Source organism: Gorilla gorilla, chromosome 5, assembly GCF_029281585.2.
Source record: "Gorilla gorilla gorilla isolate KB3781 chromosome 5, NHGRI_mGorGor1-v2.1_pri, whole genome shotgun sequence".
NCBI classification, from domain to species: Eukaryota; Metazoa; Chordata; class Mammalia; order Primates; family Hominidae; genus Gorilla; species Gorilla gorilla.
In genome coordinates this window covers 92,231,070-92,246,695 of record NC_073229.2, presented here as the reverse complement: position 1 = coordinate 92,246,695, position 15,626 = coordinate 92,231,070, and the positions used below count along the sequence as shown (strand labels likewise).

Sequence of the window (15,626 nt, the reverse complement as noted above, 5' to 3'; positions counted from 1 at the left end):
TAACTCACATATATTGCCATACATTTCATAATTTTTTTCATCTTTTATTATTATTAACAAAGTTTATGGTGTATCTTTAGACAGTGACAATTGAAGACTGTAGAATTCTCCTTTGGATGGTGGACTTTTAATTACAGTCATTAAAATACAAGCTGACATGTCTAGATTATGGACTGTTAATTGTGATAAATTAGATGTTATCTATCTGCTTCTAGGCTACAGATTCCGATTCATTTACACACACTGATGAATCTGTTTATGTTGAAATATTTTAAAGTAAACAACAGAAAATAGCAGTCTTTACTGTTAATGATGACAGTTGCAACACCTTTCAGAGGCTTCTCTTCCATCATGGACTTCTATGTTCGCACTGGGTGGAAAGGGATAAGATTATGAGAATATGCGAAAAAGTCTATCAGTGAAAAACTGGAGATAACATTTAAAATCACTTTTATTCTAGGACATTTCCTTAGCTGTAGAAATTCTGGGGATAACGATTCCTAATATGCCCATTCTGATGCCTATTTATTCTCATGTTCTTTTTTAAAGATAGGATATCAGGGGCAGAATATTGTCTTATCATTTGTTCTATTGTACATTGTGTGCAGAAGAAAAGGATTAGCACAGTAATTACAGGTAGAGTGACCACAGAATTTATTGACTAAGTTCCAATATTTGACAGTAAAAAGGGAGTGTTAGTAATCAAAATGACAGAATCAAAAGTTGTAAACTAAGCCTATCCCAAACAAAATTTTGATGTATGATCACTTTTGGTTATGGGCAAAGGATGATCAGACTGAGAAAAGATAAAGGCTCTTAATTATACTTTATAATCTAATATAGATCTGTTAATAAAAATTTCGATTTATCAAATTAAAATTTCTATTTCCCAATGACTGAAAAATAAAAATAATAATCCATGAGAATTCAATAAAATTACTTAAATATTTACAAATGTTATAGATATTTAAGCAAAATTAGTTATATAGTAAATAGAGATAAGTAAATTAGGCATACATTTATTGCAATGGATACATGCAATGACCATTAGAAAATGAGCCTAACTTGAGAAAAATAAAAATAAACAAATGACAACCAAAATGAAATATATATTGGTAAATAGCATAGACGTTCAATTTTAACAGTAAATTAAAATAATACAAAATGAAAATGAAGTAGTGTTTGCTAAAACTAAGGATTACTTCAGTATCTATACAATCAACTATTTATTTGTTTATATGCCAGTCTTTGTGCCTATTTATAAAGAAAGATAAAACTAACAGTAATGTTTTTAATAAAAATAATTACAAGAAGGCTTATGAGCTCTTACCTAAAATAATCTTTCTGTAGCCTAAAGTCATTAATTAATTTAATTTAAAAGTAGTAAAAATGTTATAAAATATATAGATTAGGCAGTACATAAATAAAAGTCATTTTATACATTGTAAATTGATAAAATCCAAATAATTAAAACAAAATAGTATAAAAGTAAAAAAAAATACAAGACAAAAAATGCATGGGTAGTTCAAAAATGGATTAAACTGCAAGGTTTCATAATACATAATTTTGTTGTAGAATGTGCAATGGTTCACAAGCATTGTGTTTCATAATTTTTCTTCAAAGGAATTGAAACTTTAAACAAGATGTTGCCAATATAGAATATGATTCACATTATAAACTTGACTTTTATTTCATTTGTAGAGTTTTATTTTTAAGGCACTTTTAACATATTTTATGTAAATTCCCTCCAACCTGAAACACATACCATCAGAAGATACCTAGTGTAAATGCATAATAATATGATCCATATTAAAATGTATATAATAACATTAGAGGTCATGCCTTATACAGAATAATGTATTAAAGTATATTCTGTGATAAGCCAATCAGTTTATTTACAATATTTGAATTAGCTTTATATTTGAAAACATTTATGAATCCAGAGTTTATTGTTTTTTGAGAGATAGAGTATTGGTTACAATAGACAAAGTTTGATATAGGAAACTTCCTCAAATCTCAGTGGTTTTATACAAAGTATTTTGTGTTAGTTTATTTCTCAGTATCTTTATAAAAACTAATTTGTAATTGTTTGTTTATTCTTTGGTCTCCCTGGTCACAATAACTGAAGAAGAGACAGGTGGAGTTTTGCTCTACTTCACCAACAGGTGACACATGTCATCATCAACCCAGACCATTAGCTCAAGAAAATAATATTTCTGCCTATCTCTGCTAGCATTAGAAAATGAGAGGAGCAGATGTAAACAGAAGGTTTAAAAGAAGCTGTGAATTGGTGTGGTTTCTTATTCTTTAATTGGCTACACGTGTGATCCTGGACTAGCCATGTAATTACTTAAACCTCATATTCCTCATCGATAAAATAAGTAGAATGAACCTGAATGATATTTATTTCCTGCTCAGATGTAAAGTTCAGTGATGACAATATGTAAATTAATAAATAATATGTAAATGAGTGAGGATGGCTGTGTTACAATAAATCTTTACTTATAGACAAGAGCAATGAGCTAGATTTGACTCATAAGCCATAGTTTGACAACTTTTGATCTGGAATAGTTTCTGTTGAATAGGTAGCTGATATGGTTTGGCTTTGACTCCACCCAAATCTCATCTTGAATTGTAACTCCCATAATCCCCATGTGTCCTGGAAGGGACCTGGTGGGAGGTAATTGAATCATGGGGTTGGAGGGATATCCTCTGCTGTTCTTGTAATAGTGAATAAGCCTCACAAAATCTGACGGCTTTATAAAAAGCAGTTCCCCTGCACATGCTTTCTTGCCTGCTGCCATGTAAGACATGCCTTTGCTCCCTCTTTGCCTTCCACCGTGATTGTGAGGCCTCTCCAGCCATGTGGAACTGTGAGTCCATTAAACCTCTTTTTCTTTATAAATTACCAAGTCTCAGATATGTCTTTGTTAGCAGCATGAGAACATGCAAATACAGTTAATTGGTACCAGGTAGTGGGGCGCTGCTGTAAAGATACCTGAAAACATGGAAGCAACTTTGGAGCTGAGTAACAGGAAGAGGCTGGAATAGCTTGGAGGGCTCAGAGGAAGACAGGAAAATGTGGGAAAGTTTGAAATTTCCTAGAGACTTGTTTGAAATTTCCTAGAGGCCTCAGAAAACAAGAAGATGTGGGAAAGTTTGCAACTTTTTAGAGACTTGTTGAATGGCTTTGACCAAAATGCTGATAGCGATATAGAAAATGAAGTCCAGGCTGCCGTGATCTTAGATGGAAATGAGGAACTTGTCAGGAACTGGAATAAAGGTGACTCATACTATGTTTCAGCAAAAAGACTGACAATATTTTGCTCCTTCCCTAGAGATCTGTGGAACTTTGAACTTGAGATAGATGATGTAGGATATCTGGCAGAGGAAATTTCTATGCAGCAATGCATTCAAGAGGTAACTAGTGTGCTCTTTGAAGCACTCAGTTTTGTTCATCACAAAGTATGGTTTGGAATTGGAACTTATGTTGAAAAGGGAAGCAGAGCATAAAAGTTCAGAAAATTTGCAGCCTGAGAATACAATAGAAAAGGAAAACCCATTTTCTCAGAAGAAATTCAAGCTGGCTGTAGACATTTGCATAAATAATAAGGAGCCAAATGATGATAACCAAGACAATGGGAAAAATGTCTCCAGGGCATGCCAGTGGTCTTCATGGCAGCCCCTCCCATTATAGGCCCAGAGGCCTAGGAGGACAAAATGGTTTCATAGGCTGGCCCCGGGGCCTTGGTGCTTTGTGCAGTCTCAGGATTTGGTTCCCCTCATCCCAGCCATGGCTAAAAGGGGCCAAAGTATAGCTTGGGCTGTGGCTTCACAGACTGAAAGCCCCAAGCCTTGGCAGCTTACACGTGGTGTTGGCCCTGTGGGTGTGCAGAAGTAAAGTATTGAGGTTTGGAAACCTCTGCCTAGATTTCAGAGAATGTGTGGAAATGTCTGGATGTCCAAGCAGAAGTCTGTTGCAGGGATGGAGCCATCATGGAGAACCTCTGCTAGGGAGGTGTGGAAGGGAAATGTGGGATTGGAGCCTCCACACAGAGTACCCACTGGAGAACTGCCTAGTGGAGCTGTGAGAAGAGGGCTGCCATTCTCCAGACCCCAGAATGGTAGATCCACTGACAGCTTCCACCGTGCGCCTGGAAAAGCAGCAGAGCAGATACTGAATGCCAGCCTGTCAAAGCAGCTTGGAGGGGGCTGTACTTTGCAAAGCCACAAGGGCAGAGCTGCCTGAGATCATGGGAATCCACCACTTGCATCAGCATGACCTGGATGTAATACATGCCGTCAAAGGAGATTGTTTTGGAACTTTAAGGTTTAATGACTGCACTATTGGATTTCAGATTCGCATGAGACCTCTAGCCCTTTGTTTTGGCCAATTTCTCCTATTTGGAATGGATGTATTTGCCCAATGCCTGTACCCCCATTGTATCTAGGAAGTAACTAACTTGCTTTTGATTTTACAGGCATAGGCAGAAGGGGCTTGCTTTGTCTCAGATGAGTCTTTGGACTTGGACTTTTTGGTTAATGCTGGAATGAGTTAAGACTTTGGGGGACTGTTGAAACCACATGATTATGTTTTGAAATTTGATATCATGAGATCTGGGAGGGGTCAGGGATGGAATTATATGGTTTGGTTGTGTCCCCACACAAATCTCATCTTGAATTGTAGCTCCCATAATCCCCACGTGTCCCGGGAGTGATCTGGTTGGAGGTAATATAATCATGGGGCCAGGTTTTTCCCATGCTGTTCTTGTGATAGTGAATAAGTCTCATGATATCTGATGGTTTTATAAAGGGCAGTTCCCCTGCACATGCTCTCTTCCCTGCCACCATGTAAGACATGGCTTTGCTCCTCTTTTGCCTTCTGCTGTAATTGTGAGGCCTCCCCAGTCATGTGGAACTGTGAGTCCATTAAACCTCTTTTTTATTATTTAAATTACCCAGTTTTCAGTATGTCTTTATTAGCAGCATGAGAACAGACAAATACAGCAGCACTTTGTTTCTCTCTTCCTACACTAGTTAATAAATCCTCAAAAACAATTTAATATGTTAAATTAAAATTTTCTAATGTAACAGAAATAAGATGAAAGAAATTTTCCAAGTTTTGGAGAACTTGTACACTCATCCATACCTCTTGTATTTTCTGTTTACAAATCCTAATGATGTCACCTCCAGTGTAATAGTGATCCAGCAATACTGTTTATAAAAGCATGTTTGTAAAAAGATACTATTAGAAAGAGCATATGTAGTACAGATTCAAAAGCTTAGAGAGCCTAAGATTATGGCAAAGAAGTTGATTATATATAAAATTAGTAATATAAGTTGTAGGTAAAGATAGTATACATAGGGTAGAATCTATAATACTAAGGCAAATAATCTATCAAAACAAGGAGCCCAGATGTTTGGATTGATGGAAAGATGGTGAGAATAGAATGGCTGTTTAAAAAGCAGAGGCTTTCTAAATGCAGCAGAGACTCTAAGCTTCCTTCCATTATTATTATTATTAATTATTATTATTATTATTATTATTTTGAGAATGGAGTCACACTCTGTCACCCAGGCTGGAGTGCAGTGGCACGATCATGGCTCACTGCAAACTCCCCCCTCCTGAGTTCAAGTAATTCTCCTGCCTCAGCCTCCTGAGTAGCTGGGATTACAGGTGCCCGCCACCATGCCTGACTAATTTTTTTGTTCATTTATTTTTTAGTAGAGATGGGGTTTCACCATGTTGGCCAGGCTGGTCTCGAACCCCTGACCTCAAGTGATCCACCTGCCTTGGCCTCCCAAAGTGCTGGAATTACAGGCATGAACCACCATGTCCAGTCTGATTGTCTTTTAAAGCTGCTGTTAATGTAATCATATTGTTTTGCTTTAATTTACTGAGTAAATGAATTATAATAAAGGACTGCTATTACTTTTCTGGAATATTCTTTAATCATTTTTGATAAACATCTGGATTTGGTTTCCTAATATTTGCTTAGAATGTGCTTTTCATATTGATCAATAAAATTTGTCTATAGGTTTTTTTTTGTATTACTTTTACCAGAAACAGGTTATGCTAAATTGAAAAACTAAATTGGGAGGGGTTATTATTTATTTCATCTAGATTAATTTAAGTTGTATTGAAAAGTATCCTGACAAAATATATGTTCAAATGTTAGAATGTTTATCAGTTTACAATCATTATATAATTTTTATATTCAATTTTCTCCTTATTGTTATCTTAAGATTTGCTGATATAAATTTGTATATAATATATTCCCATGATTAGTTTACTTTTTTTCTTTTTGAGACAGAGTTTTGCTTTTTTTGCCCAGCCTGGATTGCAATGGCACGATCTCGGCTCACTGCAACCTCCGCCTTCCGGGTTCAAGCAATTCTCCTGCCTCAGCCTCTTGAGTAGCTGGGATTACAGGCATGTGCCACAAAGCCTGGCTAATTTGTTTGTATTTTTAGTAAAGACGGGGTTTCTCCATGTAGGTCAGGCTGGTCTCAAACTCTTGACCTCAGGTGATCCGACTGCCTCAGACTCCCAAAGTGCTGGGGTTATAGGCGTGAGCTAGCGTGCCCGGCTGATTAGTTTACATTTTTATATCTCATGTTAAGATTCCTTTTTTAGTCCTAATCTAATACTGTTTGCCGCCCTCCATTTTTGAAAACCTTATTTTAAGGAATTTACCAGTTTTAGTGATATTTTTACAAGACTCAGATTTTATAGTTATTATTTTTTGCATTAAAATTATCTAACATTTTCCATACTAATTACTGTTTTTCTCTACATATGTCTTCAGATTGATTTTTGTTCATTATTTAATTTCTTATAACGAATAATATATATCCTTCACTCACATCTTTCTGGTTTTTTTTTTTTTTTTTTTTTTTTTTTTGAGACAGGGTCTCTCTCTGTCACCACGGAGTGCAGTGGCACGATCTTGGCTCAATGCAACCTCTGCCTCCCAGGTTCACGCCATTCTCCTGCCTCAGCCTCCCGAGTAGCTGGGACTACAGACGCCCGCCACTACATCCGGCTAATTTTTTGTATTTTTAGTAGAGACGGGGTTTCACCGTGTTATCCGGATGGTCTTGATCTCCTGACCTCGTGATCCGCCCGCCTCGGCCTCCCAAAGTGCTGGGATTACAGCAGTGAGACACCACGCCCGGCCTCAAATGCATTTTATACCATGGTCTGACTTACTTTGTAAAAGCAGCTTTGTTTATTTAACTTCCTAATTTAAAAAATCATTTATACCTAGACATTGTTTATTTTATCTATAATAATATACTTGCATTTAAAGTACTCCCAAGTCTTGTCAACCTTTGTCTGAACTTAACCTGCTAGTAACTCTCCTCATAGATAAAGCAAGTTTTTTCACCTCTGTGCCATTAGTCACACATTTACTTTTGCCTGAAACATCCAGATTTTATCTCACTATCTGCTTAGCCCCAATCTTTTTGCCAAATATCCTCCCCCAAATGACCTGCCAATTTTATGTTTTTCTCAGCATTGCCTGTGTGAAGCATGAATTCTAAGCATTCTTTACTTTTTATTTTTTTAAATTTTATCTTTTCATCTCATGACAACCTAACAAAAATAATATGAGAATACAATCAGAGACAGCCATGTTATAACTCAGTACTGCCACAGAATTTTGGTGTCCGTTTTAGTCCATTTCACATCAATTGTTCTCCAATAATTTTAGTATCTATGATACTATAGGGAATAAAAGTACAGTTTTCTACCCTTAATATTATATTCAAGTTTGATCACTTCACAGGGCAAATGTTTTCTTTATTTCAAAAATAATTCACAATTTAAAAATGCTTATGTAGAATAAAACCTAGTTTCTTAGGTTCATATAGTGAGAGACTGCCTGAACATCATAAAAAATAAATAGAAAGGTGGTCGGAAAGTAATGATGAGGAGCTAAAAACAAAACAGACATGAGAAGGTAAATTTATTGTAAATGAAAATCAAATGATCTAATGAGGCTGAATGAAGAATAGCTTCACAGTTGTTCAAGTCAATTATATGATAGTAGAACTGACTCATTATATGGTCCACCATGTAGACATGTGTATCAACACATACAGGTATACTGTAGCATAACTATCTATCAATATCTCTAACTGATGGACTCTGTATATTCCCTTTATTGTACTTTCCTTCTTGCAGTAGCTCTTTAACAGTAAGTATGTTGGAAAGCAGTAACTCACTTTGCTTTATATAAATGGGAGCAGAACTTTTTTTTTTTTTTTTTTTTTTTTTGAGGCGGAGCCTTGCTCTGTCACCCAGGCTGGAGTGCAGTGGTGATATCTCGGCTCACTGCAACCTCCGCCTCCCGGGTTTAAGCAATTCTCCTGCCTCAGCCTCCTGAGTAGCTGGGACTGCAGGGACCCACCACCACGCCCGGCTAATTTTTGTGTTTTTAGGAGAGACAGGGTTTCACCGTGTTGGCCAGGCTGGTCTCAAACTACTGACCTCAGGTGATCCGCCAGCCTCAGCCTCCCAAAGTGCTGGGATTACAGGTGTGAGCCACTGCACCCTGCAGCAGAACCTTCTTATACTTCCACTTAGTGTTCATAGGTGTTACTGACCAGTGAGAATTTTCGAAGATCTTAAATGGAAAAAAGATTAGGAAGTTTTGTTTGACTAGCAGAATAGTGTTCAGAGTGTCTTATATGTTTCCTTCCAGATGCAGATGAGCTATAGAGTTTTGATTTTTTTTCCATGTAAAGATGAAACTTAGACTGTAGAGAAACATACAGATGATAATTCTCTTCACTTTCCAAAATTATGACAGCTAAGTCTTTTAGTCACAATTTAGAAAATCAGATTGCACATACATTGAGTTATGAAAAACAACAATGATATTTTTGTAAATGTTTCAAGATAACATTTTATACTGAAGATGAAAAATGTCTAATTTAGAAATGAATCTGTCCTAGAGCCTGAAGACCAATAATCCAGAAATATGATAGGCACACAAAGAAATGCTTTTCTAAATATTAGTCCCACACTATGATGACTTGGACCCTGTGTGGTTGCTGTGATTACCAAGAGGAGAAAGCCTACGTTTACTTGAAATTGTGGCTTTGATCACTAGAGATTTAAATAATCCAGGACAACCAATATTTTAATAACTGATGAAAAAAATCAATTGCTTCAAAAGAGTATTCAGAATCAAATACTAAAAATTGAGTATGAGCTGGCATATTGGAATATATGTATTTGTTTATATAACATATAAATACATATATATGTGTGTTTAATCTGTGCATGAAAATGTACGTTTGTGTGCGTGCGCATGGGTTAACAAGTCACAGAAGATTGTCTCATTCTAAGATTTGGAGTTTCCAATTTACTTGTGAATAATTTATTTGCCAAATTTTATTTTGTATATATTAATATAAGCTTTGGAGCAGAGATTTTCAACTTTGGGTCTGTTGACATTTTGGAATGCATCGATCTTTGTTGTCAGAATGAGGCTGTCTTGAACATTGTAGAAAGTTAGCAGCATCCCCAGTCTCTATCAAGTAGATGCTAGTAGTAGCCATGCCCTAGTTTTGACAACCAAATATTTCTCTAGATATTTCCAGATGTTTCATGGGAGAGGAAGTGAAATCATCCCAGTTAACAACTACTGCCTAGAGAAAAATAAACAATAAAAGACACAGACACTCTTTCTCAGCATACACAGATCCTTTGTAAATATGTAATTTCAATTTTTTTACATTATTATGTTCTTTAAATATCATACTTCATTCTTTGGCCAAGTCACATTTGAGAAGTATGATCATTTGTTTAGTAAAATCTATATAAAAGGATAAGGTCAAAGCTATTATCATACACTTCTGCTTAAAAATTCTGCTTAAATTCACAAAGGCTGTAATAATTATAGGGTTATTAATTGTCTGTAAAGAAGTGTGTAAATTACATAACAATAAACTCTACACACTGTATTAAAATTTTAAAGGCTAGAGGCATCTGTACCTTACATAAAATTACTTCTATACACAAAGAAAATATTAATAATGAATATGAAGTTAAAAATGTTTTAAAATCAATGCTTGTCTAATTTTGAAAACCTGTTAGAGTCTTGCAGTACTTTGATATTTTCTGCATTAAATTCTCCTAAAACACTGTCTGCTTTGTAGAAGTTTCAAGGACACATTGAAGGAGAATTAAATTATAAAGTAATATTGCAGCTTGTTCTTATATTTACATTTATCTTTAAGGAGAGTAATTTATTTTGGGGGCCAAAGAGAACTATATATCATACTAATGCACATGCAGTTTAAAATTTGCCCTTCACGCTGTGACTGGACATTGTTAAGCTCAGTTTGCAGTGGTTTTATTTGCTGGAGGGGAAATTTCAAATAGGTAAGCTCTATAGTAGTCTCTGCTTCAAACATATTTTCTGTTTTGCATTTATGTGGGAGTGGCAAAACAAAAAAATCGTCTGCTAAAAAGAATAACCTCATAATAACCATTTCCTAAATCTGTTGAACTGATCCTCATATGTCTACCAGATGGTGAAGTGGTGAAATGGAACCAAGAATGCCTTGAGGCAGTTGCTGTTGCTGTTAATCTCCGGAGGATTTCAATATGGAAGCATACCTGCCTAAAGTCTGCATCAGCCTTGCAAGTCAAAAAGAGATTTTCAATATAGTTTCTGAAAAGGAAGATAGGAATTTGTTGCGTCTCTACTCTTCTGTTCAAACAAAAATATGAATTTTTGCTGGTTTTAGAAACACAAGTGTACAACGTGGTTTTGCTTGAGGACTAAATTATCAACATATACTACAACTTTGTCCTGAGCTGCATCTAACTTTAGATATTCTGTTCTAATAAATTCTGTTTATAAATTCTGTTCTAATGCATTTAAATAAAAAGTCTGGGCTGGAAAAGAGGCATGCCAGGAAGAGGAGGGAACGTTGCGTGATAATCAAGAAGACAAATTCCATTTCCATTTGTTAAGAAGTGAGAAGCAAAACTCCATGAACTTTTTGATGTTTAAAAACAAGGTGAAGAATGTCACTTTAATACATATGATGACATTTAGAAGTTACTGTCTGAATAATTTTCTGGCCAAGGCTATAACATAGCTCCAAGCACAACCAATTAAAATATGGGAAAAGGACCAAAAATATAATCTATCTTGTACGAATAGTTACTGGGAATTTGTTTTTTAAAATGGGACCGTTTATTAAATTAAAAGAGAGTCTTTAAGAAGCTTGTTTGTATTTGTTATTACTATTATAATGTGGAATGCTCCATTTAATTTAGAATAACATGCTAGGGAGACAAGAAAAAAAATCAAATTTTGCCATTCTTTTGACTAACTCTTAATCGTTACTTTTGTATTAAAATGAAGTATATACAGTTATTTCACAAATACTAATAATCAATGATACTTGGAATTTTCCAAGAGGGAAGAAACAAACAAACAAACAAAAAACTCTGTGAGGTTCTAAATTCCTAACATGTATGTATTTCTTAGAAATAAAAAAAGAATAAATGCTCTTGTTAGTTAAGGTATTAAAACTAGCAAAGTGTTTAACAAAGTACTTCTTTACTCCTTCAGTTAAGTATGACATATATGTGGCAGTATAACATATTTGTTAAACTTTTCATCATCAAAGTATATTATTACCACATATAGCAATTAAAATACCATTTTCTATGGAAGAACCTGTGTTAGTCTTTTATGCAGCACAATTCAGCACTTGAAAACTAATTTCAATAAAACTCAGTTTATTACCGTACATTTCCTAAAGGCAACTTTGAAAATACACATGTAAGCTAGGACAGATCTTCCAAATGCTTCACATTTTATTCCCCTTCCAGTGTCTTTAAATACAACAGCTCTTCTACTGCTCTGGTATATATTTTATTGTGAACCTTGAATAAAACCTCTCATGCAGTTTCATTTAATGTCTTATTCACGTTTTCTTCTCTCATATTATTTCTCCATTTTTTTTTTCACCAGATGTTCAAAAGATGGTTTGTCAAGGAAGAATCTTACTGAAGAAAAGAAATGAATGGGTCAACAGAGAATCCTCCTCATTGGAAATGTAAGGAAACCAGTAGAAGCAATATGTTAATGTAATTTTATTTCAATTATACAATACTATATTTAATACTGATAATATATTTGGTTTGGATTAATGGAGATTTAATTTAAAAGCAAAATACCAAGATTATAACATTAATAAGAGAAATATAAAAAGGTTTTTTTATTCAGTAGATGTTTATTCTATGTGAATAAGCAATTTGAAACACAGAAAGTATTAATGAATAAAATAAAATTCTATGTTTATCCTATTAGTAGAAAAATTCAATGGCAAATAGTTTTAAATAACGTAGATTATTAGGAAATTTTATTCATTTCTGACTTTTTCACTTACTACATGTAAGAGTATGAGCATATAACTAAGGCTAAGTTTCTTCCTCTATAAATTGGTATTAATAACTTGGACCTGCATTATCAATAGAACTTTCTGTGATGAAGAAAGTGTCCTATATCAGCTCTGTCTGATACAATAGCCACTAAGCACATGTGGTTATTGAACACTTTGGATAAGATTGGTGCTATTGAAAATCTGAATTCTTAATTTTAGTTAATTAATTTTTAAATTTTATTTATTTATTTTGAGACAGCCTGTTGCTCTGTTGCACAGGCTGGAGTGCAGTGGTGCAATCTCAGCTCACTGCAACCTCCCCTCCTGGGTTCAAGGGTTTCTCCTGCCTCAGCCTCCTAAGTAGCTAGGATTATAGGCGTGTGCCACCATGTCCGGTTAATTTTTGTGTATTTAATAGAGATGGGGTTTCACCATATTGACCAGGCTGGTCTTGAACTCCTGACTTCAAGTGACCCACCTTCCTCAGCCTCCCAAAGTACTAGGATTACAGGCGTGAGCCACCACGCCTGGCCAATTTTAGTTAATTTAAATGAAAATAGTTATATGTGGCTGGTGACTACAGTATTGTTCAATACACCGTTAAAGGATTTAGTGATATTACCATGAAATTAATTACATTATTTATTAAAATAATTTCTCTTTTCATTTTCTCATAAAATTAGCGAAGGTCAGAATGTTGGCCAGGGTGTGTTGAGAATGTCTTTCTAATAAAATTATTATGCAAGAGTGTATTGATACTATATTGGAAACAAAATTTGTATATCTAAGTTTTAAAATGTTAATATTTTTAACTGTAAAATCTTATTTTAAAATATTACCCAAGAAAATAATCTAATTTTGACATTACAATTTTTGCTTAACTGACTTTATTTTGAGAAAAAGATTGGTCAATTGCTATAAGCTTTTACTAATCCATTGTAGGTGCAAATTATGTGACACTTTGAACAATCATTAAATTAAGTACATATTAAGATGTCACGGGTTTATATGAGTTTGCTGTAGTGAGAAACAAGAACAACAAAAAACAGCAATACACTGGAAACTCTAAGAAAGACATTTCATGTCTCTTATCAGTTAGTTGTGTGTCTTTGGGAACACCAAATGACTGCTCTGGGTCTTAGACGTTCTCATATGCAAAATGAAAGATGAATAATCTATAAAAGACATTTCAGTTATATAATTTTATGTCTCTTGCTGCTTTTTCACTGAAAAACCCAGAAACAAGTTTTAAAAAATAGTCTTGTTGTTTACCACAGCTGTATTCAATACAACGCGTATCTTTGGGGAAGAATTAATATTTATCCTGAGGCAAAGATGCTTTTAAGGAGGATAATTTGTCAAATACTCTTTGAGAGCACACTGTTGAGCGTCATCAAAGTGAGGGAAAGAGTACTTGGACTCATCTTGCAGTAACGTACAAGGAAACTCTTTGGAGTGAAGCATGTAAAACGAGAGCTCCAAGGCACACACAGCAGTCAAAAGAGAAATGAGCCGGGCAACAGACCTGATGAAATATTAACCGTGCTGAGAACTTGACTATTTATATAAGGTTTAGTAATAAGATACAGTCTAAGAGAAAGGATGTGCATTTAGATTTTTATCTGCCTAAATTGTGGTGATAAGCTATAAAAGAAAGCCCTAGATTATCTGTAGGATGCTAGTGAGATGAACTGTATGTAGAAGTATTTTTAATCTAATTAATGTGTAACAGATCTATAATATCATCAGCCATTACATTTGAACTTAAGTGACAAAAAGCATGGTGCTATTAATGAACTATGAATGTGAGAAAGAAAAGAAAAAATTTGGGAGAAATACCATATTTTAATTTTTGATTTTTTGGAATCATAAGACCATAAGAAAGCTAAAGGGAATGAAAATCTGAAGCTTCAGAAGGAAGTCATAGTGAAAGTTTTTTTACAAGCGTCGTGCATATTCACTGAACTCAAAATTCGAGTCATTATTAAGGCTACTAAATTACATGCACAATTCAATTTGTTAAGAAATGTGGTTCCATTAACATATAAACAAACAGGATCCATTCAGACAGTAAGACAATTATGTCTAATAAATGCAAACCAAAGATACTTCCCTTCCGACTTTAGCAGTAATCCTTATGCATTATTCCTACACTGTATCTAATTGCCCTTCCATTTTTGTCCTAATCAGATCCTGAACCTTGAACTTGTAAGACATTTGTCCTCACTCCTATTTTCTGCTCTTGTCCAGAGAAATTTGAATTTTATTTTCTCCATTTAACTGTATTAATCTGTCCTTTAGCAATAGCTGACCTAGCCTCCTTACTGGATCTTTCTCATTGGCTATGAAAAGTGGGATAGTCTATCTAGCTAAACTGTCCTTCTAGATCCAAAATTCTGTCCACAGCATTGGCATTGGGTGCTACATCTCAAAATGATCCCCTCTTTACTGGAAATGGTTTTACTACCCATGGGTTACCACTGAAGTCATATCTATGCTACAGGAACTGTTTTTTTTTTTGCTAGGGTTTCTAATCTAGGGAACACAACATGATCCAACTTAGGAAAATCAGATTTTCTTTTCCAGAATTTAAAACTTGAACAAAGACACAGATATTAGGAACCATGAAACCTAAGACCTTAGGGACATGTTGGCAACTTAGAGATCATTTTTGTGAATTATTGTGGCTGAGGTTTCGGGGCTGCTCTGCATCCAGACCAGGAAAAAAATCTGCATATTTCAGTTTCCTTTTGATGCCTGAGTTGCCCAAAGAAATACGTTTATTTTGGAATAAACTTATTCCAATAAGTTTATTTTGCTTTACCTTCCAGTGCAGATTTTGACGAGAAGAACCTTGGCAAACAGAACCACGCAGCCCTATGAGGTAAAAATACACATAAGCAGAAATCACAAGAAAAATCTCTATATATATATACAAATTGTAGTCTATCATTTTTTCTCTCTCTCCGTGTGTGTGTGTGTGTGTGTGTGTGTGTGTGTGTGTGTCCAGGGTGTCTCACTCACTGAAGCCATCTGATCCTTAATATTCTAACATTTCAAGTGAGCTTGGTTATCTCTTATTTCTCTTACATTCTCTAAGAGTGCTTATTTAAAAGACAGGTTACTATGACACACCAAGAGGTGCTGACTCACTAAGGGGCTGGGTAGGAAATATGGACTATAAAACTGCATTTATTCATTTATGT

General features: G+C 34.8%; 1 long non-coding RNA gene across 1 annotated transcript in view; it reads right to left on the bottom strand.

The window, feature by feature from the left end:
• LOC129534095 (uncharacterized) overlaps positions 1–15,626 on the bottom strand; it is a 110,123-nt gene that overhangs the window by 82,149 nt on the left and 12,348 nt on the right. Inside the window, exon 2 of the long non-coding RNA XR_008680518.1 lies at positions 15,245–15,297. This is a non-coding gene — a long non-coding RNA (uncharacterized lncRNA). The remainder of the gene's footprint in view (positions 1–15,244; positions 15,298–15,626) is intronic.